The following is a 25613-nucleotide window of genomic DNA, read 5'->3' as shown; positions in this document are numbered from 1 at the left end:
CTCTTAGATGAATAACCAAGAAATATTCCTTCACAACTTCTAGGATCAAATTTGCCAATATACTTATCTCTTCTGATATAACATTTACTTCCAAAAATTTTGAAATACTTAAGAGTAGGAGTATTACCAAACCATAGTTCATGAGGGGTCTTACCGGTTTCACCTTTGATGTGAACTTTGTTAAATGTATAGACCGCTATACTAACTGCTTCTCTCCAATATACACATGGTAGGTTTGCTTCTGATAACATACTTCTTGCTACATCCAAGATAGTTTTGTTTTTCCTTTCAACACCTCCATTCTGCTATAGTGTCTGAGGTGCTAATAGTTGTCTTCTAATTCCATTAACTTCACAGAATGTATTAAATTCCTTAGATGTAAATTCACCTCCTTGATTTGATCTTAAACATTTGATTTTCTTACCGGTTTCATTTTCTACCATTGCTTTGAATAGTTTGAACTTTCCAAGTGCTTCTGATTTTTCTCTGAGAAAAGTAGCCCAACACATTGGTAAGCTTTTAGTTCTAGCTGGACCACATAAATCAATGTGAATCAAATCAAGAGCATTTTTTGATTTTTCTAGAATACTTTTGAAACTAGCTCTAACTTGTTTTCCAAAATGACATTCCTTACATATTGTATTCTGAGGTTTGACAATTTTAGGTAAATATCTAACTACCTTAGTAATACTGATCTTTACCATGCAATCAAAGTTTACATGACAGAGTCTCTTATGCCATAACTAACTTTCATCTATATGTGTAATTAAGCATGTCTCTTCATTGTTATTCAAATGAAAGATATTACCTCTAGTCTGATTACCAGTTGCAATTTCCAAACAAGATCTATTCATGATTTGGCATTTTCTATTTTTGAATTGTAACTGAAATCCTTTCTCAACTAATTGACCAACACTCAAAAGATTATTCTTTAATCCTTCAACATAGTAAATATTGTCAGTGTTATGCTTACCATCAAGAGATATTGTACCCTTACCTTTGATTGAACAAGATTTGTCATCTCCAAATCTCACTAAGCCTCCATTTTATTCTTGAAAGTTCAAGAATTTACCTTTGTCTCCTGTCATATGATGTGAGCATCCTGAATCAATGATCCATTCATCCTTTACTTCAACTTTAGCTGCCAGGGCTTGTACTACCGGTTGAGCAGTAGGTGCTGGTTGATCTTCTGTTATAGCAACAAAAACCCCTCCATTGTCCACTAGATCCTCATCAGAATCATCAGTCACACCTTCATCAGCAATGTAACAAGATTTGTCTTTATTCTTCTTAAATCTATATCTCTGATATTCAGGGTTAGGCTTGTATATTCTTCTAGCTTCTTCTCTTAGTCTAGCATGTCTATTAGGGCATCTTGAAACCACATGACCAATCTTATTGCAGTTAAAACATTTAAAGGGTGCTTTACCTTCATACTTACTTCCAACTGTACCTTTAGGCATTTTCCTTGCAAATAGTGCTTCAAGTTCTTCAAGTTCTTCATTTTATTTCCTACTTTCTTCAAGTTCTCTTGCATAAAAGGCTTTCCAATTAGATTTGTCAAATGATAGAGCAGATGATGTTGATGCTTTAAAGGCCAAATTTGTCTTTATAGTAGCAATAGGACCAAATTCTTCAATTTCAAATGCTGAAAGTTTCCCAATCAATGTATCTCTAGTAACTAATGTATTAGGCATTGTTCTTAACTCATTTATAGTAGTGACTTTCATTTTATATGTTGATGGCAATCCTCTTAAAAATTTTGAAACAATTTCATCCTCACTTAAGGTTCCTCCACAACATTTAATACCCAAAACAATTTCATTTACTCTTTCCATAAAAGCATAAATCCTTTCATCTTCTTCCATTTTTAGATGTTCATACCTGACTCGAAAGCTTTCAAGTTTTGCAATTTTGACTATGGAATCTCCTTCATTCATTGTTTCCAAATGATCCCAAATAGCTTTAGCAGTAGACCTATCTAATAGTCCCATGATTTGTTGATCTGATAATGCGCTCAAAAGTGCTTCTCTTGCTTTGCAATCATTTTCCTCATCTTTTGTCAAGTTATTTGGACTAGGCTGACCTTGTACAACAGTAGTATAACCATTCTTTGTAACTTCCTAGATGTCTTTTCCAATGCAATTTAGATGTGTCTCCATTCTGATCTTCCATATGCCATAGTTGGTTCCATCAAGTTTAGGACTGTCCTTCCTAAAATAATTGGTAGACATTGGATCTCCTCAAGTTGTTAAACTTCTGCAAAAGAGGACTAGGCTCTGATACCAATTGTTAGGTCCTAGAGACAACTAAGAAGGGGGGGCAGGTGAATCATTTGTCAAATAAATTTAAACCAAAAACAACTTAACCAACTTAATGCTTAGTACCAGTAAACCAGTTCAATATGCCGATAGACAGTTTTAATAGTTAATTGCTATACCGATAAGGATTAGTGCATGAAACATAAACACAAAGTCATCCACAACACATAACACGAATATTTGTATGTGGAAACCCTGTAAGGGGAGAAAACATGATGGGAAACCTTACCCACAATCAGATGATACTACTGCAGATAGTAAGTGTACATAAATGGGGTCTGCACATGCAGAAAGGCCAACCACCTAGAGCTCACTGCTTAATCACAAAACGGGAGTCACACTGACTAAAGTTGGATGGTTAAATCCAATAAGAATGTACTGCACAAAATAGCATCTTCATATGCTAGATTCTGTACCGGTGTAATGTTGATATGCTTTCACAAAAAACCTAGCTTCACCTTCAAATGATGTTTGCATGTATAGCTCTTCTTAATCTCGCATGTACCTTCACATAATCTTTCTTTGCATTCCACATTTGATCTTACAAATAAGATCTTACATTTATACCATAACCTAAGACCAATTTTAGTAGGTCCGCTCTACAAGATATTACAATAAAAAAAAATTACAAACAATATAATGTCCGATGCAATAACCGATTGAACATGTCAGCTTAATGCATTTACAACAATAATTATTCATCTTCATTGTGTGCCATATTGATCTGGAAAAGATAAACCTGCCAGTGTAACCCTAGACCTATTTGCCGGTAATAGCAAATATGCAACTATGAATATACCAATGAACAAAACTCCAAGACAAGATGTCCAAATGATGTCTTCGACATAACCATGTGTCTTCCATATCATTCCAAGTGTCTATGATCATTATATCTTGTTGGTGTACCTGATACCGGTGACTGTGCATGAGTCACTTGCTTGCCAGTGAATGTTGTCAATTCTCCAAAGTGCCAAAGTTGATAAGAGTTTAGTAGGTGTTGACATCAATGACAAAACCATACCAAAATACCAACACCCTCTCCCTCCCTCTCCCCTAATCTCTTTCTCTCTCTCCCCTAATCTCTCTCTCTCTATCCCCCACTCCCCCCTCTCCCTCTCCCTAATATCATATACTAATTTATTTATAAATTAATATATTGTATATTAATATATTAATAAACAATAGATTAATTATGTGAAAACTTAGTTAGTGAATTTACTTATTGAAACCAGATATCCGATTGTACCAAATATCCGATTCTATTGGATATCCATTTTTTGTTGTACAAATTTCAAATTTGAAATCTTGGCTCGGGTTTTCTTTGGGATTTGGCTTGGAAGTGACAAGCCTAGAAAGTCAACTGAAAAAACGTGTTTTCCATTATTCCTTGATTTTCCAAACTTTACACGGGTGGCTGATGACTTTTTTAATAGCCAAAAATGATAAAACAAAATGTATTTTTTAAGGACATTCTCATTTTTCCAACAATATAAGGCTTGTCTTATTTCAAATTTAATAAATAATTATTATTTATTTTTTAATTGAATTCTGACAAAAGTCTTGATTGATAGACTGATTGAAAAACACTCATAACTTTCAAACAGTATAACATTTTTTAAATCTGAAACATGCATCACATCATATGCTTCATATACTATAGGGAAATTTTTTTTAAAAATTAAATTTAATAAGGTTTTAACCAAGTTAAGATGGTCAAACGTAGGAGTTTTTCAATTTCTGAAAAGATGTAAATAATTATTTAATTTATAAAAAATAATAAAAAAATATGTGTCACATCCGGACATCAGTATAATACTTATATTATAAATATTATAAAAAAATATTATAATTTGATTGTGATTGTGGTGGTCAAGCATACGCCTACTTCTTATCTTTTTGCTGAAATTTTAGTACCACTACATTGAAATTTGAAATTTTCATCAAATAGGATTTTTTTTTCCAAAAAAAAACTAGTAGCTTAGAAAATAAATTCAATTTTTTATATATTATCTTCTTACATATTTTAAAAATAATTTTCACATCTTATCCAAATTTTCATGTCAAGTTGCATAACTCTAATTTTCTAAAATTTCATTGCCACATAAGGGCCTATTTTGGCACACCATGATCCTGCACATACCCTAGTATTAATATGCTTTAGGATCTTACCTTTTTAAAATAAATCTATAGCAACCACCACTACATCATCCTTGATAATATTCTAATACTCTTAGAAGGAGGCTTAAGAGAGCCCATTCTACCCATGAGCCTTATAGGTAGTAAAAGAGAAGACAACACTTATGACCTCATCTTTAGAGGTAGTCTGATTCTCATTGTTGTTATCATCGTTAGAAAGACTTTTAGAAATTAACTCAAATAGATCATCCTCCTAATGTATAACTCCCATCAAATCCTTCCACATTTCCTGGAAATAGAAGAGAGCCCTAAGACTAATCTATTCTTCATCTTTCTAGGTCATTAGCATCTATAATTTTTCTTATTGTGTTCCTTTTTCCATGTTTTAAATTGGATTGGTGAAAGAAATGAGTATTCCAATCGCCTTCTAGGAGCCACTAAATTTTTATTCTAGTAAATTTCCTCCTTTTTTATAACACCATACTAATCCTCTCTTAGTTGCTCTTTTAAAGTGATTTCTAGCTTACCATGCCCTAAAGCTATAATCTCCTATATTTATTTTATCTCTATCAATAACTGATACTTTTTTTGGAAGAAATTACCAAAAGTGCATTGAATCCAACCTTTAACTCTAGACCTAATAATCTTGACTTTGGAGAAAACTCTAAACATGGGTGTTCTTGAGGTAGGAGTATTTCATGAGGCCTTAACTAGATCCCTATTTTTAGGATCAAGATTCTACATGATTTCGAACCAAAATTGGAAGGGGCCTCTCTTAGAAGTAAAGTCCAATTGCAAAAGGAGTTGATTATGGTCTAAAATATTTTTGGGGAGGGCTTGTAGAGTAAGGCATGGGAGAATGTTCTATCCATTAGATATGATGCATTTGTCTAGATTCACTTGAATGAGATCAATTGCAATTCTTGTATTCGACAATGTGAAAAGAGCACCTTTGAGGTCAATATCCATTAGGTTGGTGTTATTTAAAAGTTATCCTAAATCTAGCATACTATCTAAATAATCCTCCAACCCATCCATTTTTTCTAAAGGAAAAACTTGAGTGGTAAAAACACCACCTACAATTCAATGACTATAAGTTCTAGAATTCACCAATGATTTTAATTTACCCCAAAGTACCTTCCTAGGATCCTAATAATTTGGTGCATATACATTAGAGAGGTTCCATTACACTTGGGTAAATATTAGGTTGAAGGTTATAGTAAGGCTATTCCTACATTGATCAATCATGTTTGTATTGATACTTGAAGGATTCCACATCACAAAAAATCCTCCATAAGCTCTTTTGGTAGATCTAGAACTATATTTAGCATTGGTCCAAAGTTTTATAGCAATTTGTGAAAGAAATTAATGTGACATCTATGTTTCTTGAAGCATCAATATATTAAATTTTTGTTAAAAAAATACATTACATAATTTTTTTCTTGTGAGGCCTATGTAACCCTCTAATATTTAAGGGTAGAATATTCATTTTTTGGTTTTCTAAACCCCTAAAACATCATAGAATGTTTCTTATTTTCCCATAGCAATATCCCTATCTAGTTCTCTCTATCTAGCCTCTATATGGAAAGTTTTTTCTTGTTTTGTTTCTAATCCTATGTCTATTTTTTTATTCCCCACTTTCCTTAAACTATTGCTATTAACCATTGTCCATTTTCTATCTTAAGTAGGATGGGTCAAGGATCCTAAATTACTAATATGTAGTAGTACTTCCACTAAACTAGTTCTTGTTGGCATTATTATCATTGATGTTAAAAGGATGTCAAATGGTTAGATAGAAATAGGTAGCTATCAAGGGGTGTTCAGAGGTTGCAAGTCACTAAGAAATAGATTGCAAGAAGTCATGTATAACACATCATGTCATGCTGCAGGGGTTTCAACCAGACTCTTCATCATGGTTTCGACCAGTTCCATCATCTTCACATGTTGGTCATGTCGGCAATAGTCACTGCATCGATTTACACATGGTAGCAGTCATTTGGCTCACATGTTTTTTGTGGGTTCTATGTTATGTTCATGAGCAGGAAGAGACCATGTAGGATAACTTATGTTTGATTAGAAAGGTGATCCCTCTTATCCTACAATGTTGAATTAGTCATGTGCTTGTCGTCTAGGATAACACTTATGAGGTGCACATGATGTTTCTTATTTATCTCATTGTATGTTTAACGAGTGCTGAAGACCCTGCAGGGTAACACTCAAAGAGGAGAAAACAATGTTATATCTTATCCCACGTTGTCAAAAGTGATCAACGATGGTTTTCCAGGATAAGAAAGTCAAGAGTAGTCAAAGCGGGGAGTTGTTCCCTCCTATCCCACGATGTCAAAAGTGACAAACAAACATCACGTGAGACAAGTTGCTAAAGTGAAGTTTGCAAATTCCCTTATCCCACACAGGCTAAGATGCACACACAATGTTGTGCAGGACAACCAAGGTAAAGTGAAGGATACTAAGGAAACCCTTATCCCATGAGGGTTCACAATAGAAATAAAAGTGATGTGGGAGAAGATAGAGGAAAAGGAAAGGTTTCCTTATCTTGTGTGTCTCAGCAAGGATAAGGAAAGGGTCGCGTGACAAGTGTTAGATAGTTCAAATAACTAGAAGACAACTGAGAGGTGGGGGTGAATTTTTTATCATAGATTACCAGAACTATTAGTAATTTTAAAAATATTAATACCAGAACCCAAAACATTAATACCAAAATAACAGTTAAATCAATTAAGCATAAATAATCACAAAATAAAAACCATCCACATGACACCAAGATTTATATGTGGAAATCCTAGTAAAGGGAAAAACCATGGTGGGAAGCCTACCCATAGTCAGATAATAATTCTATTGTAAGTATGTGAGTTACAATTGAGGAGCCTGCACTTGCAGGAAGGCGAACAACCTAGAGTGCACTACTCATCACAAAAGGAGCCTCACTGACTACATAGAAATCAAGACTACAATCTAGAGAAGTGTTGAACTACAAAAGATAGCATCTCCTATGCTTGAGTATAGTTCTGGTTAAACTCAATACCAGAGGACTAAATCCTCTTACATACACCCAATTCAACCTCCAATGATCGACCAAATCCTTTTCTTGAATGATATTACATTATTCACATTACATTCCTTGACCATGACCTCTAACATAACCATGATGATCTACAATGAGATCTTACATCTATATATACAAACCCTCGACCATAAACAATTAGGTCAGCCACCAAATAATAAACCAATTACATATTTACAAACCATGTCGGCCTTAGACCAAACTAATAATATCCAACACATAAGACATCTTGGAAATACATCGAGAGGTCCAATCCACATGTTACATTAAAGTCGATGCATAACCTAGATCAACCGGGACCCAGTATAGGTCCACACACTACAATAATGATCTCCATTTGCCAATTCTTGAACATGATCACCAACAACATCCTGAAAATCCACCAAAAGCTACACCAACAACACATGCAATTCATCAAACATCTTCATCAAAACTCTAGCAGTGAAACCCTTGTCGATACCAAAAACTAAGCTTCTAAGAAAGAAGGATAAAATCTAATCACCAGACTAAAACCAATAGACCAAATATGAGAATGAGTATTATGAACTAGCCAATTCCATCACCAAACTATACTAGAGCTTATCTGGTCATGCGGGATCCAAATCAACCAGAATCCACTCAACCTACTGGGACCAGAAGGGTGTTGATAAAGCATCCAAATAGCTAGTGTTGCCATCAATGACAAAACATCAATCCAACACATAATCATTTCCACCAAATGGCCAATAATCTCCCCCTTTGGCATTGATGGAAACACTAGATCTGAAAAACATCTAAGTACCAAGAAATGCCAAACAAGTCTCCCCAATGGAAGACAACCAATAATCTCCCACATAGAGCTCTGAAAGTCAATATCTCTTCCCTTTACTTATCTTATTCATATCTCTCCCCCTTTGACTTTTTCTTTTTCTTTTTCTTTCTTTGTCTTTTTCACATCAATATCTCTCCCCCTTTGACATCAAAGTGAGAAATCTGACAAGAATATCAAAGAAAAAACATAAACCAATGAATCACAAAGATGACTACTCCCCTTGAGTAGCAGCATCCCACATCAGTGCCAGACTGAATAGTATCTCTAATAATGCATGTCAGACTAATGCCAAACTGCATCAATCAAGTCTCTACCAGAGGGGCAAAAACTCCAAATCTGTCTCTCAGGTACTCAAATGATTCCTTGAGGAAAGGTTTAGTGAAAATATCTACAATCTGCTCTTTAGTGTTCACATAAACCAGTCTAACTTCATTTGCTTCCACCTTTTCCTTCAAAAAGTTATACTTGATAGATATGTGCTTTATTTTATAATGAAATACAGGATTCTTTGATATATGAATAGCAACAGAGTTATCACAGTGAATAACTACCAATACATCACAATCCACCTTTATATCCTTCAACATTTGCTTCATCCATAAAACTTGTGTACAGTTAGTAGCAGCAACAACATACTCATCTTAAGTAGTAGATAAAGAAGTAAATGACTATTTCTTGTCGATCCACGAAACCAACTTCTTTCTAAGAAAGAAAGCTCCACCGAAAGTGCTTTTCTAGCCATCAATATCTGTAGCCTTATTCCTTATAACTTGACCATCCTCATTCAATTTATTCTTAGAAACCCATTTAGTTCCAATAAAAAATTTATTTTTAGGCTGGGGAACTAAGTTCCATGTGTTATTTTTCTCAATCTGATCTAATTCTTCTTCCATATCTTTCAACTAGTATTTATCTTTACATGCATCAATTACTGATACTGGTTAAACTTGTGAAATTAAACATACCTCATGATTTGATCTTTTGAATGATTCTATCTCACATACCTAGGAGTCTTATGACTTTCTTTTCCTCTTCCCTTTTCTTCAATTATTATATAATTCTCTAATACTGCTACAGTAACTGGTTCAACACTTTGTTCCGGTAAAGGTGCTACTGGTTCAGATATAATCATTTCTACTGCTAGTTCCTTCTCATAAACTCTGATTTGACTTTTGTTCAACTCATCTACTTTGACATTAGCGGTCTCCATAATTCTCTACAATCTCTTGTTATAACATCTATATGCTTTTCTTTCATTAGAATAATTAAGAAATATGCCTTCATCATATCTAGGATCAAATTTTCCAATGATATCATCTCTCCTGATATAACATTTACTACCCAAAATTTTGAAATACTTAACTATAGGTGTATTGCCAAACCATAATTCATAAGGTGTCTTACCAGTTTCTCCTTTGATATGTACTCTATTGAATGTATAAACTGTTGTTCTCACTGCTTCTCTCCATTAGATATGAGGTAGAATAGCTTCCATCATCATTGTTCTAGCAACATCCAAGATAGTTATGTTCTTCCTTTCCACAACTCCATTTTGCTGAGGTGTCCGGGGAGGAGAAAATTGTCTTCTTATACCATGCTTCTCACAAAAGTTATTAAACTCACTATATGTGAATTCTCCACCATGATCTGACCTCAAACATTTAATCTTCAATCTTGTCTCAGTTTCCACTTTAGCCTTAAAGATTTTAAAATTTTCAAATGCTTTAGATTTCTCTTTTAGATGAGTAACCCACATCATTCTAGAATAATCAACAATGATTAGCATGAAATATCTATCACCTTGAAAACATTTAACTCTAGCAGGGCCACACAAATCAGTATGAATAAGATCAAGAACATCATTTTATTTATCTTGTTACTCCTAAAAGAGGTTCTAATGTGTTTACCCATTTGACATTCTTTACATACCAGATTATAGGGCTTCATAATCTTAGGTATATCCCTAACTGCCTTAGTTGAACTAATCTTCACAATGCAATCAAAATTTACATGACACAACCTTTTATGTCATAGCCAACTCTAATCAATCTCTGTAATCAAACATGTCTTCTCATTGGAGTTCAAATGAAATATATTACCTTTTTTGTGTGTACCAGTTGCAATCTCCAAACCAAATCTGGTAATGATTTTGCATTTTCTATCCTTGAACTATAATTGAAATCTCTTATCTACCAATTGTCCTACACTCAAAAGATTATGCCTTAAACCTTTAACATAATAAACATTGTCAGAATTCACTCAAAGTTCCACCACAACATTGAATTCCCATAACAATCTCATTTACCCTTTCCATGAATGCAGTAATCCTTTCATCTTCTTCCATCTTTAGGTTTTCATATCTCAAATGGTAACCATCAAGTTTAGTAATCTTCATCATAGGGTCACCTTCATTAAGAGTCTCCAACTTATCCAATATATCCTTTCTAGATGATTTGTTAGTTAATCCCATTATTTGCCGATTATAAAGTGCACACAAGAGGGCTTATCTTGGTCTACAATCATTCTCAAGCTCCTTGTCTAGGTTTTCCAGAGGAGGATTTCTAGACCCCAAATTATAAGGTGTGACACCATATTGTGTGATCTCCCAAATCTCCTTGCCAAGACATCTCATATGGTCTCCATCTGAATCTTCCATACTGTGTAATTTGTTCCATCAAGCCTTGGAATATCCCTCCAAAAGATAGCTCCAGAAGAACTAGATGAACTTGAACTATTAGTCACCATAGGATCTTCCCCAAGCAGTTAAGCATTTTCCAGAGAGGACCAAATCTCTAATACCAATTGTTAGATAGTTCAAATAACCGGAAAACAATTGAGAGGGGGGGGGGGGGAGTGAATCAGTTATCATAGATTACCGAAACTATTAGCAATTTAAAACACATTAATAGAGAAACCCAAAACATTAATACTAGAATATCAGTTAAACCAATTAAGAATAAATAATCACAAAATAAAAAACAATCTACATGACACCAAGATTTATACGTGGAAAACTTGGTAAAGGGAAAAACCACGGTGGGAAGCCCACCCACAGTTAGATAATACTTCTATAGTATGTGAATTACAATTGAGGGGCCTACACTTGTAGGAAGGCCAACAACCTAGAGCACACTACTCATGACAAAAGGAGCCTCATTGACTACATAGAAATCCAAACTACAATCTGGAGAAGTGTTGAATTGCAAAAGATAGCATCTCCTATGTTTGAGTATAGTTCCAGTTAAGCTCAACACTGGAGGACTAAGTCCTCTTACATACACCCAATTCAATCTTCAATGATCGACCAAATCCTCTACCTGAATGATATTACATTTTTTGCACATTACATTCCTTGACCATGACCTCTAACATAACCATGATGATCTACAATGAGATCTTACATCTATATATGCAAAATATCAACCATAAACAATTAGGTCGGACACCAAATAATAAACCAATTACATATTTACAAATGATGTCAGCCTTAGACCAAACAAATAATATCCAACACATAAGACATCCTGAAAATACATTGAGAGGTCCAATCCACATGTTATATTAAAGTTGGTCCATAACCTAGATCAACCAAGACCCAGTATAGGTCCACACACTACAACATTGATCTCCATCTACCAAGTCTCGAACATGATCACCAACAACATCCTAAAAATCCACCAGAAGAGTTGCACCAACACTACTTATGCAATTCATCAAAGATCTTCATCAAAAGCTCTACCAGTGAAACCCTCATCGGAACCAAAAACTAAGCTTCTAAGCAAGCAGGATAGCATCCGATCACCAGAACAAAAATAACATACTGAATATGAGCATGAGTATTATGAACAAGCCAATTCCATCACTAAACTATACCGAAGCCTACTAGATCATGTCGGATCCAAATCAACCAGAATCCACTCAACCTACAAGGACTAGAAGGGTGCCAGTAAAGCATCCAAATAGCTAGTGTTGGAATCAATGACAAAACATCAATCCAACACATAATCAATTCCACCAAATGGCCAACAACAATTTGATGCTTGTTAAGCCAAAAGATAAAGCTTATCTTGTGAGGATAAATAATGTCAAGGAATATTGTGCAGGTTAAGGACAAGCAAAGACAAAAGGGAGAAGTCTTATCCTATGTATGTTGAGAGACCATGCAAATAAGGTATGGGCTAACAAAGGAAGAGGAAAACTTCTTAAGAATAACAAAATCTTATCCTACGTAGGTAGAACTTGCATGAAGTCCAATGGATCTAAGCAACCTGATAGTCCACATGGGCAGTGACCAAGGTTGACCAGATGACATGGCATGTATAGAGTGACACCTATCAAAAAGATGGATGGTTATTTTGCCAACAAAGTTAAAGATTGTGATCAAATTTTCTGTCATGTCTGCAAGATGATAGACTCAGAGGTCCACATGGAAGATTGATCAGGATTGACCAAGTGACTTGGGTGCTAAATAAGAAAATGTTTGCATGTCGATAGACAAATTGATCTACATGGTGGGAAACTGACTTTGATCGAATGACCTCAACAAAGGAAATGGAAAGATATGGCACCCTGGCTGATCAAATAAGATATCTAATATGCAAAAGTCGGTGATGGTGGATCTCAATGTGGTAGTTATCAAACTTTTCAGAGAAGATGAAAGATGCATTAATGGCATCTAAGTTGCAGGAAGGCTGTGCGGATCGAGGAAAAATTGCAAATCATTTTCGGCAAAGGAAGATTACTAAACTTAGTAATCCAAGTATAGAGTATGATATGAAGATAGATAGAATGCATTTAATTCAGGTAGCTGATCTAAGATCTTACTCAGGATAGAGAATAAAATCTCTAGAGTTGCAGATCTCCAAGACAACCAACTTGAATAAAATATTCAAGATTGCAATAGAAGAAATACTGACGTGTACAAAGTCAATATAATCGAGAAGAAGTTGTAAATGTGGTTCGACACTAGTAGGTATTGTCAATAAGATAGTGACTAAAGTGGAAACAAAGATATCTCCATGAGTCAATGAGGTAGTTGAGGTAAGCAGTGTTGAAGTGTTGTGTGTTACTACTGAAGGTAGAGTGAGCATTGAGCGATAGAGAGAGACAAAGTGCATAGCTGGAAAAGAGAAAAATAAAGCAAGAACAAAGTAGTCTGGAGAGTAATTTTGTAGCAGAAAGAAGAAGAAAATCAGACAAAGAGAAAAGGAAGAATACCTACAAGTAGAGAAAGTCAATCTCATGTTATGATAAATTTGTAAGTGGTACAAAACTCATTTGTAGGAGGTCTTTATCATTGCATTGTAAACTTGAATAATCATTTTATTTCTCTGAGTGGATGTGCAGAGTAGGGGTAGGTGCTCCTTTGAGTAGGTACTCATAAAATTAGGGGTTGGTGCTCCTAGGCTTGGTGCTCCTTAGGTTGGTGCCCTAAATATTGTAATCTATTATCCATTGTGAGGATGAATTGGAGCAATAGACTCTAATAGCTATTCTCACCGAGGTTTTTCTCACATTGGGTTTTCCTTGTGTATCTAGTATTATGTGATGTTCTCTTGTGTGTGTGTGTTCTCAATTAATTTGCAATAGTAGTATTAGCACACATAGTTAAAAGTTCTTAAAATACACTAATTCACCCCTCTCTTAGTGTCCATTTGTGTTCTTCAATTGGTATCAGAGCATAGGTTCCCTTGTAGTAAAATATTTGTCTAGCTTGGGTAGATCCTTCTTTCTGAATACAATGGCTAGAAATGAATCCTTCTATAAAGAACCTATCTTTGATGGAACTAACTATACCTTATGGAGTAGAAGAATGGAAACCTACCTGTCCTCTTTAGGATTTGATGTCTGAATGTCAGTAAAAAATGGACATACTATTCCTCAAGTTCCACCTATTGACCCTGATGCTAAAAGGGAATATGAGAACATTGTCAAAGGTAAGAATGTAATCTTAAGTGGTTTGTCAGATACAATGTTTGTCAAAGTCATGCATTGCACATCAGCAAAATAAACTTGGGACAAGTTGCAAAAAATATATGAAGCAGATGCCAAAGTGAAGGAAGCTAAGCTACAAAATCTAAGAACTTAGTTTGAAAGCCTAAAAATGAAAGAAGAAGAGATGATAGTTGGTTACGTGCAAAGAGTGGACGAGATAGTAAGTGATATAAGAGGACTCAGAGAAAAAGTCAAAGGTGAAGTTATTATCAAAAAGGTTATAAGATCATTAAAATCAAAGTATGATACAAAATTCTCAGCTATTGAGGAAGCTAAAGACTTAAATACTTTCTCTATGGATGAATTTTTTTGGCTCTTTGTCTACCTATGAGATGAGAACAATAAGTGATAAACCTTCAAAGAGAGAAGCTACCTTCAACACCACACAGAAAGGAAAAGAGCAAGCCACAAATGAGGATCAAAATAATTTTGATGTTTTTGTAGAAAATTTTGTTAGGAAACTCAAAAGAGGCTCAAGAAAGTACAAAGGTAAGCTTCCTTTCAAATGTTTCAAGTGTGGCAAGATTGGGCACTTTGCATCTAAATGTCCTTATGAAGAAAAGGATGAAGATGGAAAGAAAACCATCAAGTCTTTTGGTAGGGAAAAGATGAAGAATTCTTGTAAGCCAAGGAGAAGAAGTATTAAGAATAATAGTAGTCTTTACACTTTTGAAGATGATGCCTCAGATAAAGAAAGTGTCTCTAAAGATTGTTGCAGTGAAGGTGAAAGAGAAGTTAATCTCTTAATGGCACAAGGAGAGTTATCTGATGAACAAATTGTTGATGATGAAAAAGAGGAAATAGAAGTTGAAGTAGACCTTGAAGATAAACTTGTGAGTGCACTAGAAGAACTTAGAAAAGTAAGAAGAGAATATAAAAAATACAAGAATGTTGCTGCTGAAGAACAAGAGCTATTAAACAAATCACTTGAGGAATCAAAGAAAATAATTTCTGATTTAAAGATTTAGTTGGAAGAAGCAAAGAGGATGTATGAAGTGACTAAGCTAGATCTAGAAATAAGGGATAAAGAGTATCAAAAGTTGGAGGAAGAGATTGTGAGTCAAAAAAGAACTTGAAAAGAAGAAAGATGAACTAAACATGAGGATTAATTATGATGGCAGCACTGAAGCATTACACAAAATGTTAAGCAAAAGCATAACAAGGACATCAATGGAGTTGGATTTGAAAATAGAAAATGTTCCAACAATAAAGGTTCATCAGACAAGGAGATACTGTTCACCTCTTCAAGTGAAAGCGAATTCAAAAAAACCTTCATAGTCAACAAGCCCAATGAGAAGAATACATATGTTGTTGATACAAAGAATCAATCAAGGAACCAACATGTTTATCCTAAAAGAAAAACTAATGTTGATAATGGAGGCTTCAAAAAGGTCAAGGATAAACGAAGGGTGAGCTCAAGAAGACCGAACTATGCTTCTCTAAGGAGACAAGTGATAAACAACTTCAATAATGATTGGTATGTACCTTCATTCCATGCCTATTGATATAAATGTAATATGTATGGTCATAGAATTGTAGAATGAAGGCTTATGCATAAGTCTCCTCCTAGTTTTGAAAGTAGAAATCATTATTCTTCTCTTAGGGATATGAATGGTGTTTCTTATCAATGTAATGGGTATGGTCATAGGAGTTATGAATGTAGGAGAAATGTATCTCAGTCCTATAATAGATTTTCAAATTCATCATTCAATGTAAATGTAAAATGTTATCATTGTCAAAATTTGGGCCATATTGCAAAACATTGTAAGCTTAGGAAAACTAAGAAGAAAGAAGAATGGGACAACATAAAAGAAGAAAGAAACCAAACAAGTTTGGATAGAAAAGGATAAAGATAAGGCTGAGTCAAGTTTGATGGTTCAAACTGTCTTACATGCTGAAAGGAAAAAATTGTGTGTAGTTAACCATGGCTGCTCCAACCACATGACTGGTGATAAGAAGAAATTCATCAAATTGGAAGATTGGAATGGTGGTTCTATGATTTTTTGAGACAAATCATCAATCAAGATCAAAGAAAAAGGTACACTAAATATTGATGGCAAGTTGAAGCCACATGATGTATACGATGTGGAAGGTCTGAAACACAATCTACTCAGTGTGAGTCAAATGTGTGACAAAGGATATAATTTTATATTTAATTCAAAAGGATGTGAAATGATAAAAGAAAGCAATGGAAAACCTGTTGCCGAGGGAAACAGAAAAGATGGGAATGTATATAATCTTAAGGAATGCTTTGAGTTTCAATGTATGATGGGACAAGTTGACGGGAGTTGGTTGTGGCATAGAAGGTTAGAACACATTAATTTTGACAATTTGGTCAAAGTGAGCAAGAAAGGATATGTAAGACACCTCAAATTATTAAACCAAAGAGGGAAGAAAACTGAAGTAAGCTTCAAAAATAAAGAGTACTCAACTACAAGGCCACTAGAACTTATGCATATAGACTTATGTGGGCCTACAAGAACTGTAGACATTTAAAAATAATTATTTTAATTATTTTTAATTTCTCACATAATTAATTTATTAATTAATTATGTAAATCCTAATTCTCCTCAATACTAATTAATTATAATTAATATTGTCACTATAGTTGCAAACTCTAATTCTCCTCAATATTAATTAATTATAATTAATATTGTCACTATAGTATGTGATTGGTTTATTTAATAAACCAACTTCTCTTTTTATTCTTCTACAAATTTATATCTTCTCAAATCATCCCCTTAACTAATTAATTTCAATTAATTAGTTAACCTATATGATTCCTACAAATCATCTTCCTAATCCATCATTAACCTAATCAATTCTTCTAGAAATTCCCTAAACTCACTTAACCTTATTATTCTAATTTTTAATTCCCTCCACTCATTCTCTCTCCTAATAAAATCCTCCTACAAATCCTATCCCACCTAATCTTTCCTCTAATCCCCCTCCTAATGAGTTGCTAGTGGCTAATCATCATGATTAGCCACAAAGTCAACTCCTTGTCCCTTCCATCCAACCACTATCTTTAAAATTCTCTTTTCCTAGGTGAATGTGAGATTTTCAAAATCTCACATTTCTCTAGGCATCTCCTCTCCCAAGGAATTTTTAATTCCTTCTTATTCCTCCAATCCCCATGATCATCCCTTTTTGGAGAATTTTAAATTCCTCCTCCCCATTCTTCAAGGAATGTCACTTCCCTTTCTCTTCTCAAGGCACATTGGGAAGTCTTCCCAATGCACCTTGACGAGTGTGGAGACAAGAAATGTCTTTAAGGTATATCTCTTGGTCTCCACACCCTCTCTTGGGCCTTGTGTGAGCTCACAAGAAATCCTAGCCCTTAATCTTGGATCCATCCTATACATCCATTCTTCCTCTCCTCTTCTTATAAATTGAGGACTCCATCCCTTCATTCATCATCTCCAAGTTTAGTAATCTTATGTTCTAGTTTGAGCCTAGAAAAGCCATCATAGCATCCTTACCATAACAAAATCATCTCTCATCCACACTTAAATAATCTCATCCATATCATTCCTCAAAATCCATCTTAATCCATTTGTGCATAATATTTGGAGAGTCATCCACATCAAGCAACCAAAGGAGCACATCAAGTGGAGCATCATCAAGGGGTGTCTTCACTTTGTCAAGCTCAATCCAAGGGAGAGGTAAAAAGATTGTGAGGTATATATGCATGTCATTCATGTTTTCATGTTTTTGAGTTATGTCTTTAATTTTATATGTTTCCATGTTTGATCTACATGTTATTAACTAATCCACCTCATTCTCCTTTTCACCCTCTTCATTTTGGCATGCCTGGTGGGACCCACATCCCAAAAAACTAATATTTTTGTGAGTTTTTGTGAGTTGTGAGATGTAGGTTCCGGAATAGCATGAGAGACTACAAATCAGCGTGAGTGACTCAAGTTCAATGCGATAGAAATCCTATATTGGTGCGTGCACAGGCACATTAGCGTGAGCGCCTCATAAAATTTTAATTTTTCCCAATCTCTTTCAAATTTTCAAAAAAAATTTACTCTGTCTATCTGTTTACCCCATGCGTAGGCATTTCGGTGTGAGAGATTCAAATCAGCATGGCTACTTTAATAAAATTCCCGCTCTATTATTTGAATTTGAATTTTAAAAAATCTTACCTGCTGACCTACCAGGTGTTTGTTTTCAATGTTTCAGCATGAGCGTAGGTGTTTCAGCATGGGCGGAGGCATTTCAGTGTGAATGATTTAGATTAGCATGACAGATAGGCATAAAACCCTTCTCTGTTCTGTGATTGACTATCATTTTTTTTTTACTTCTTTTATTTGCTTCAGTGCGTACGCAGGTGTTTTGGCACCTACGCAGGCACTTCAGCGCGACTGACTACACTCCAGCATGTGCACTGTATGTGCAGTACAGTAGGTACTAATTGCCTTTTTTTTAGTTTTGTAGTTTGAATTGACTATCCAAGACCTTAAAAATAAAAATAAAACTACTAATCCACTTTTTTGCAAGTTGCCTAGGAGACCCAACCAAACATTGTGCTTTTTTTTTAACTAGGCACCTAGATGATAATTAAAGGGTGAATGAATCATTGTTTTATGTGTTTTAAGAAAAGAGTAAAGGTAGGAGAGTATGCTCTTGTCTAGCTAGATGATTTGAAATCTAGACCCTCCAACCTTTTCTTGTTTGATTGCATATTTACTCTTAGCGGGCCTGCCTTCCCAACTTCCTCTTTGAGAAGGTAAGAGGGGAACAACCCAAGTGAGTACACTTGGACCTGGGGTTCCCAACTCACTATAATAAATAGGCCATTGAATATGAAAGGGTCAATGGTTGGGGCTATATGAGAGTTCACTCTCACATTGGGTGCTTAGTAGGATCCTAGAGATCTCAATCACGCTTGCATGACTACTAAGTTCTTGATGCTTCGTTGGGATATAGTCCTCAATTGCACTTGCGCAACTACAAAGGGTAGCTCCTAACGGGAAGACTTACTAAACACCTTCTTCATAGTGGCCAAGAACCTTCTAGTCATTGGTGCAGGAGGTTAGACCTCCGAAGCCACCCATATTTTTACTGCCCTTAGTAGAGACACAAAGTTCACCATGAGGAGTTTTCATGGGAATTGATGCTTGGCTACCCTGAAGAAGTGAGTGTCATGGAGGGGAGCTAGTGGGGTCAAGAATCTAAGTGTCTGCTCTGGGTAAGCGTAGTTGGAAAACCAATTGGGATCCGATGACTATTGTCCTTGCTAGCCTTAAGAGTGATGTATATGAGCATGAGTGTCTTTGAGTTAAAAAACATTTGATCATATTGTTTGCTTTGTTTGATACATACTTGCCAAGAGTAAACTAGAGAACACATCATTATCTCAAACACTTTGCAAAAACACTTGTTCAAACACAAATAATTATCCAATTCATTACCCACACAAAGTCCAAAATTGCGTCAAAACTTCATCCGTCTCATGTTTCATAAGCCCCGGGTTGTAACACCAACTATCATCAAAATCAGGGTGGTTGTATCCCTTCATACAACTTGCCATCCAAACCAATCATCTATTGAGTCATGTTCATGCCAAGAATAACCTATTCATCAAGTTCCTTTTATTCATCACTATCATACCTCCTCAATCAATCATCCTCAAATTCCTAAGGACTTAGCACATTTAATCAATCTCCCTCCACTATCAAATCAATTATCAAAATCCAAATCCAATCATCCTTTAATCCAATTTAAACCTCACATTAAGGTTGCATGCCTTGTGAAGTTCCATTTAGACCTTGTCATTAATCAATTGGCTCTTGTGCTTGAAGAACAATCCTCTCCAAGTACCTTTTGCCTCATCCTTTTTGAGTCAATCAAGACTCTTAACTTGTGCCTTTACTTTGCTTAGGGTCATTAGTCAACCCTTGGTGGAAAAGAGGCATTTTAATCATCATTCCGAGGTTTAATTCTACCTAACTTGGTCATTACCTTGATTGTGGTTTCATCCACCACCTAAAATCCTCATCCAAGGATTAAGGTGTCAATCCTAATCAAATCTGGGTTCTAATCCAAGAACCCCACCAATTAGCAAAATCCCTTGTCATCAAAGACAAAATCTAAAAATTACACAAAAATCTTGCTAAGTCCTTTCACCAAAGATTTCTTCCTCCAAGCTTTTCTAAGGTTATTCATGTATGGTCACAACTTGATCCCAAAAGAAAAAGATGGTTGAACAACAATATGGCATTCCAGACATTAGTGTCCTATATGAAGATCCCATGCAAGATCCTACACAAAGTGGATAGCCTAGCAATCAAAATGAAAGCCAAAATCCTAACATGGTTAGCCAAGATGAACTCTCTCTGGAAGTCCAAAATTTCCTGGCGGACTCTTATAACCAAGAGATGATTGAAAAGTTTATCCAGCATAATCCTATTGCACTTCTCAAAAATCTCTTTGAAAATGGAGCTCAACTTCCGCTTGAATTTGATAGATCCACTCTTGGCCAACCACCACAAGGAGACCTTGCTCCCACATAGAATGTTGCACCTGTTAGTCAAACTCAATCAATTGCAGCCCCATCAATCATCCAAACTCAATCAATGCCACCCATGGAACTTTCCACTATGGTCTCCATCCCACCTTCTTCCTCTTTACCATCTATACCACTATCAAATCTGATCTCATCTATTCTCCAACACACTTCTATACGACCTCCTTCCATTCAACCACATATCTCCACTCCAAAAAATTCTCTTCCTATCAAAAATGTCACAAACTTTATCCAGGCTGCACTCAATCCTATCACAACAGTTTGTGGACCACAACCAACTATCACTCAAATCCCCATGACATCGATCATCACATCTCATATTCTCGCCTCCTCATCATATCAATACATTGGTGATGGTACACCTTCCTTGACTCATCCAATTCTTGGGGAAAATACAATTCATCATTATCAAAATCCACAACAAGACCTCATCAAAGAAATTCAAGACATGAAAAATATCATCAAGGACATGAAAGAAGGGACTAACAAGAGAAAACCTTACTTGTTTGAGGAATTTTATCCTTGTCCTTACGACCCATCTATATCAGTTGCACCTTACCCTCTAGGATTTGAGATACCTCAATTCACCAAGTATGAAGGCAAAGGAGACCCCCGCGACCATGTCTGGGAATTTCATATCTTATATCAAGAAGTCTCCTATAGTGACCTATATCTTCGCAGGCTCTTTCCCAAGAGTCTCACAGGAGATGCCCTCACATGGTTCTCATCTCTACCACAAGGCTCCATTGTCTCCTTTCCAAAATCTAGTAGAGAAATTTGTAGCTCACTATGCCTACAACATGGCTAATGACGTTTCCATGATGGACCTATGTAACACAAAACAAAGGCCCGAAGAGACTTTCGCCAACTTCTTACAAAGATGGTGACATCTTATCAAGAAGTTCTAGTGAGACATGCCAGAGCAACATCAAATTGAATTATTTTAAAAGAACTTGGTACCCAAACTTTCAAGACCTTTTACATCCCAATGTATCAAATCCTTCCAAAAATTGACCTATAAGTGCCTCACCCTCGAATGTATCTTATTGGAGGAAGGAACCTTGAAACATTACCAGAAATCGACACAAAGATCTTCCTCTTACCATAATGACAAGCCAAAGTTCTAGTCTAAAAACAAAAATGTAGTCAACGATGGTGTAACTGATGCAAAGCGGGTCCAAACCGTGGATGCTCCCCCAAAATCCACCAAAATAATCATCAATTCAACAATCAGAGCAATCAAAATCAATCCCAAAAACCTCACAACAATGTCTCAGTCTAGGGATGACCACCCTGATCAAATAATAGGACTCCAAGAGATTTCATTCCTCTTGCGGAGCCTATTGAAATGGTGTTTCAAAAACTTATCTAAGCAGGTGCAATGGTTTTTCCGATCACTCGCTCGTCTGACCCCAATCAACCCAAACCTAGATGGTATAATGAGAATGAGTATTGCATGTATCATCATATCAAGGGACATGATACATGAAAGTGCATGAAGCTCAAAATCTACATACAAGATCTCATTGATAGGGGTGAGATTGAAGTAGCAAATGCAAAACCTGGTAATAACAATGAAAAAATTAAAATGTACTAGGAACCCTTCCCGAAGCATGATAAAGGAAAAGGCTCATCATCTAACGCAATGGGTTATGACTACACCAATCACATAGCCAACTTTGACTCTCTAGTAGGTCGCATCGAGCTTGCAGACAACCATGTTAATGTCATAGCTATCCAAGGAGTTAATCCTCCCCCTCCCCAAAGTAGATCAAATCCGGCTAAGATAGTCATTCAAGGAACCATGTCTTCCACCTCCCATCCCTAAAATGACTACAATGTAACCATGCACTGAGGTAAAGTCACTATCAAAGGAGTTCCTCCCTCACCAAACCCCCCACCCATGTCTTCCACCCACTGATTTGACCTCCTTCAGCAACTTGGGAAGATCCCCACACAAATTTCCATCCTAGAACTTCTTAAGACTTCCCCTGTACATAAGGAAATTTTGGAGCAAGCCCTCCTTGAGTCTTGCATTCTTGATAACATCAATGCTACTCAATTCCAAGCTCTCATTGGAAACCTTGCTGCCCAACAACACCTTGTATTTACCTCCAAAGATGCTCATGTAGATGAAGATCACAACAAACCTTTGCACATTAAAGCCCTTATCCAAAAGCACAAAGTCAAACGTATTTTGATAGATGGTGGATCTGGACTTAATCTATGTATGTACAAGTTAATAAAACAATTGGGACTTTTTGAGGACCTGGTAGACACATCAGGAAGGATCACAATAAAAGCATATGATGATGCAGAAAGAGTTTCGAAGGGCATGATCACCTTACCTCTTCAAGTGGGCCCTATTACAATTGAAACCCCTTGCCAAGGGCTAGATCTTGATCTCCCCTACAACATTCTCCTAGGTCAGCCATGGATTCACTCCTTGCAGGTCATCCCCTCCACCTATGACCAATGCATCAAATTCCCATTTAATGGAAGAGAGATCACTATCAAAGGTGATCCCCAACCTTTTCAATATGGCAATGGTGCAGAAGCACCTAGACATCAAGACATTGGAGGAGATCCTGAGAGATATTTTAATCCATATGTTTGGATATGATATTCAATGTAATAAAATAAAATGTAATGCCTAAGGGCAAAAAAAATTGTAAATTTGTCATTTAGTTGTCATTTTAAGAGTCATGTGATGTGTTTTGTAAAGCCATGAAGTCATTTATTCAAAAGTGTAAAAGTTGTCAACTTGACAATAAAATGTTGTCAAGCAAAGTTGCAAAAATGCAACAAAAGTTGAAAAGGGGTTAAAAGTTGGTTATGAGAGGTAGTTGTAAGGTCAAAACTGACCAAGAGTCTATAAAAATTCATTTTATGGTCGTTCCAAATCATAAAGGAAAGGAAGGAAAGAAAGGAGAACATTTTGATACATTTTGGTGTATTCTACTATTGCTATTTTGATTGGCTTTCCAGTTTTTATGTTGGTTCCAGGTCTTGCATGACCATGTATGACCTGAAAACCTTTGTAAATGTATAATTAATGGTTAGATATGTGAAATAAATTTCTTTTCCATTTGGTTTGGAGTGATTATGTTTCTAAATGAAGAAATTATGGAATTTTTGGTGAAAGTTGTTGTTTGCAGATTTGAGGTTTCCTGAGAACAGTCATGTTGTAGAATATGGTACGGATTCATATGAAATTATTATGACCTATAAATAGATTCATTGGATAGATACGTGAATTATCTTTCATTTCCATTTTATCTGAGTCATTTTTATTTAGATTTGAGGAATTTATGAATATTTTGGTGAAAACTAGTTTTAAAAGGTCTTCAATGGAGTTGCAGGCAATGGTTTGACACTATCTCATGATTTAAGAATTGGAAAATTTAATTGTTTACATATTATGAATCTATATTCATAAATATTTCATATGAAATTGGTTTGGTGTCATTTTGTTATGTTTTGTGAAAGATATTTGATGCCCTAGGCGGACTGGGCATGCACATGCTTTGTTTGGGAACAGCAGTATTGGGTCTCGGTATAGAGGCCATAACTTTTAATATAACCATTGGATTATCCTAAGTTTTGGATATGTTTTAAGAAGTATAGTTATCTACATTTTCACCAAAGGTATCTTTGAAATAATATCTGGGTAAAAAGTTATGAATGACAGAATACAGGTCTATGACTAGGAACTTTAAAGATTGAAGTGTGAACCATGAATATGGGTTATTGCATTAAGTTGATATTAATGAAGAGATGATTGAAGGAAGTTGTTATTTTGCCTCTAAAGAATGAGTTTAAATGGATATTGATATTTGAATATGCAGATATGGAAGAAGTTTTTTCTTTCCTCTGCATCAGGCAAACTCTTAGAGGGTAAGCATCCATATTATTTCCCACTAAATAGACCTTCGCCAACACTTCCATCTGACACATCAAATGTTGTCTCCACTTCATCCCAACCAGATACTCAAATCAAGATCCTAAACAATGGCTGTGGAGAATACAAATTGGAAGATGTCTTATTAATAGGCAACCTCCCCCTATCTCCTAAGTCATTTGGCAAACCAAAAGAGCTCAAGAAAGACTCGGAACCAGTCATGCAATGCCAAAACACTACCTTCCAGCAATGGGGCCCACTTGATGAGTAGAGCCTCAAAACAAGTGTCTCTTCATGGTTGAACTAGGAAGAAGATGAAGATCCAACAAAAATATCCAAAAAGATGTACCCAAAAGCATCAGCCATAGTTGAAAAAATGGGTTACAAAGGACATGGCCTCGGACTAGAAGAGAAAGGAAGAAAAGCACCCATAAATCCTATCTCCTACAAATACAATAGAGCCTTGGGTACACCCCGGTGCCTAAGATTACTATCGCTAGTGCCCCTTCTAGTCCTTCTTTGGATATCGAAAGTGCTGATGAAGAGGAGTTCCATGAAATGCCTTATGAATATGAAAATGATATCTTCTTTGACACTCACATCAATACCATTACCCCCATCCCCCCTTCCACTTCACATGATCTACATCTCATCCATCCTAAACTCATAGACTGGGGCCAATGAGACAAACCCACTTTAGACATCTGCGCCAATGATAATGCTCTCATTATTCTATTAACGGTGTGAAATCTAGAAGATTGTAACAGAATAGAGGGTATTCAACTTCATGAAAAGGGATATTTTTGTAGTCAAGTCAATGCCCTTAGCCGCAA

The sequence above is a fragment of the Cryptomeria japonica genome, chromosome 2, assembly GCF_030272615.1.
Source record: "Cryptomeria japonica chromosome 2, Sugi_1.0, whole genome shotgun sequence".
In the NCBI taxonomy this organism is placed as follows: domain Eukaryota; kingdom Viridiplantae; phylum Streptophyta; class Pinopsida; order Cupressales; family Cupressaceae; genus Cryptomeria; species Cryptomeria japonica.
The sequence above is the reverse complement of the archived record's forward strand: the minus strand, read 5'-3'. Positions refer to the sequence as shown.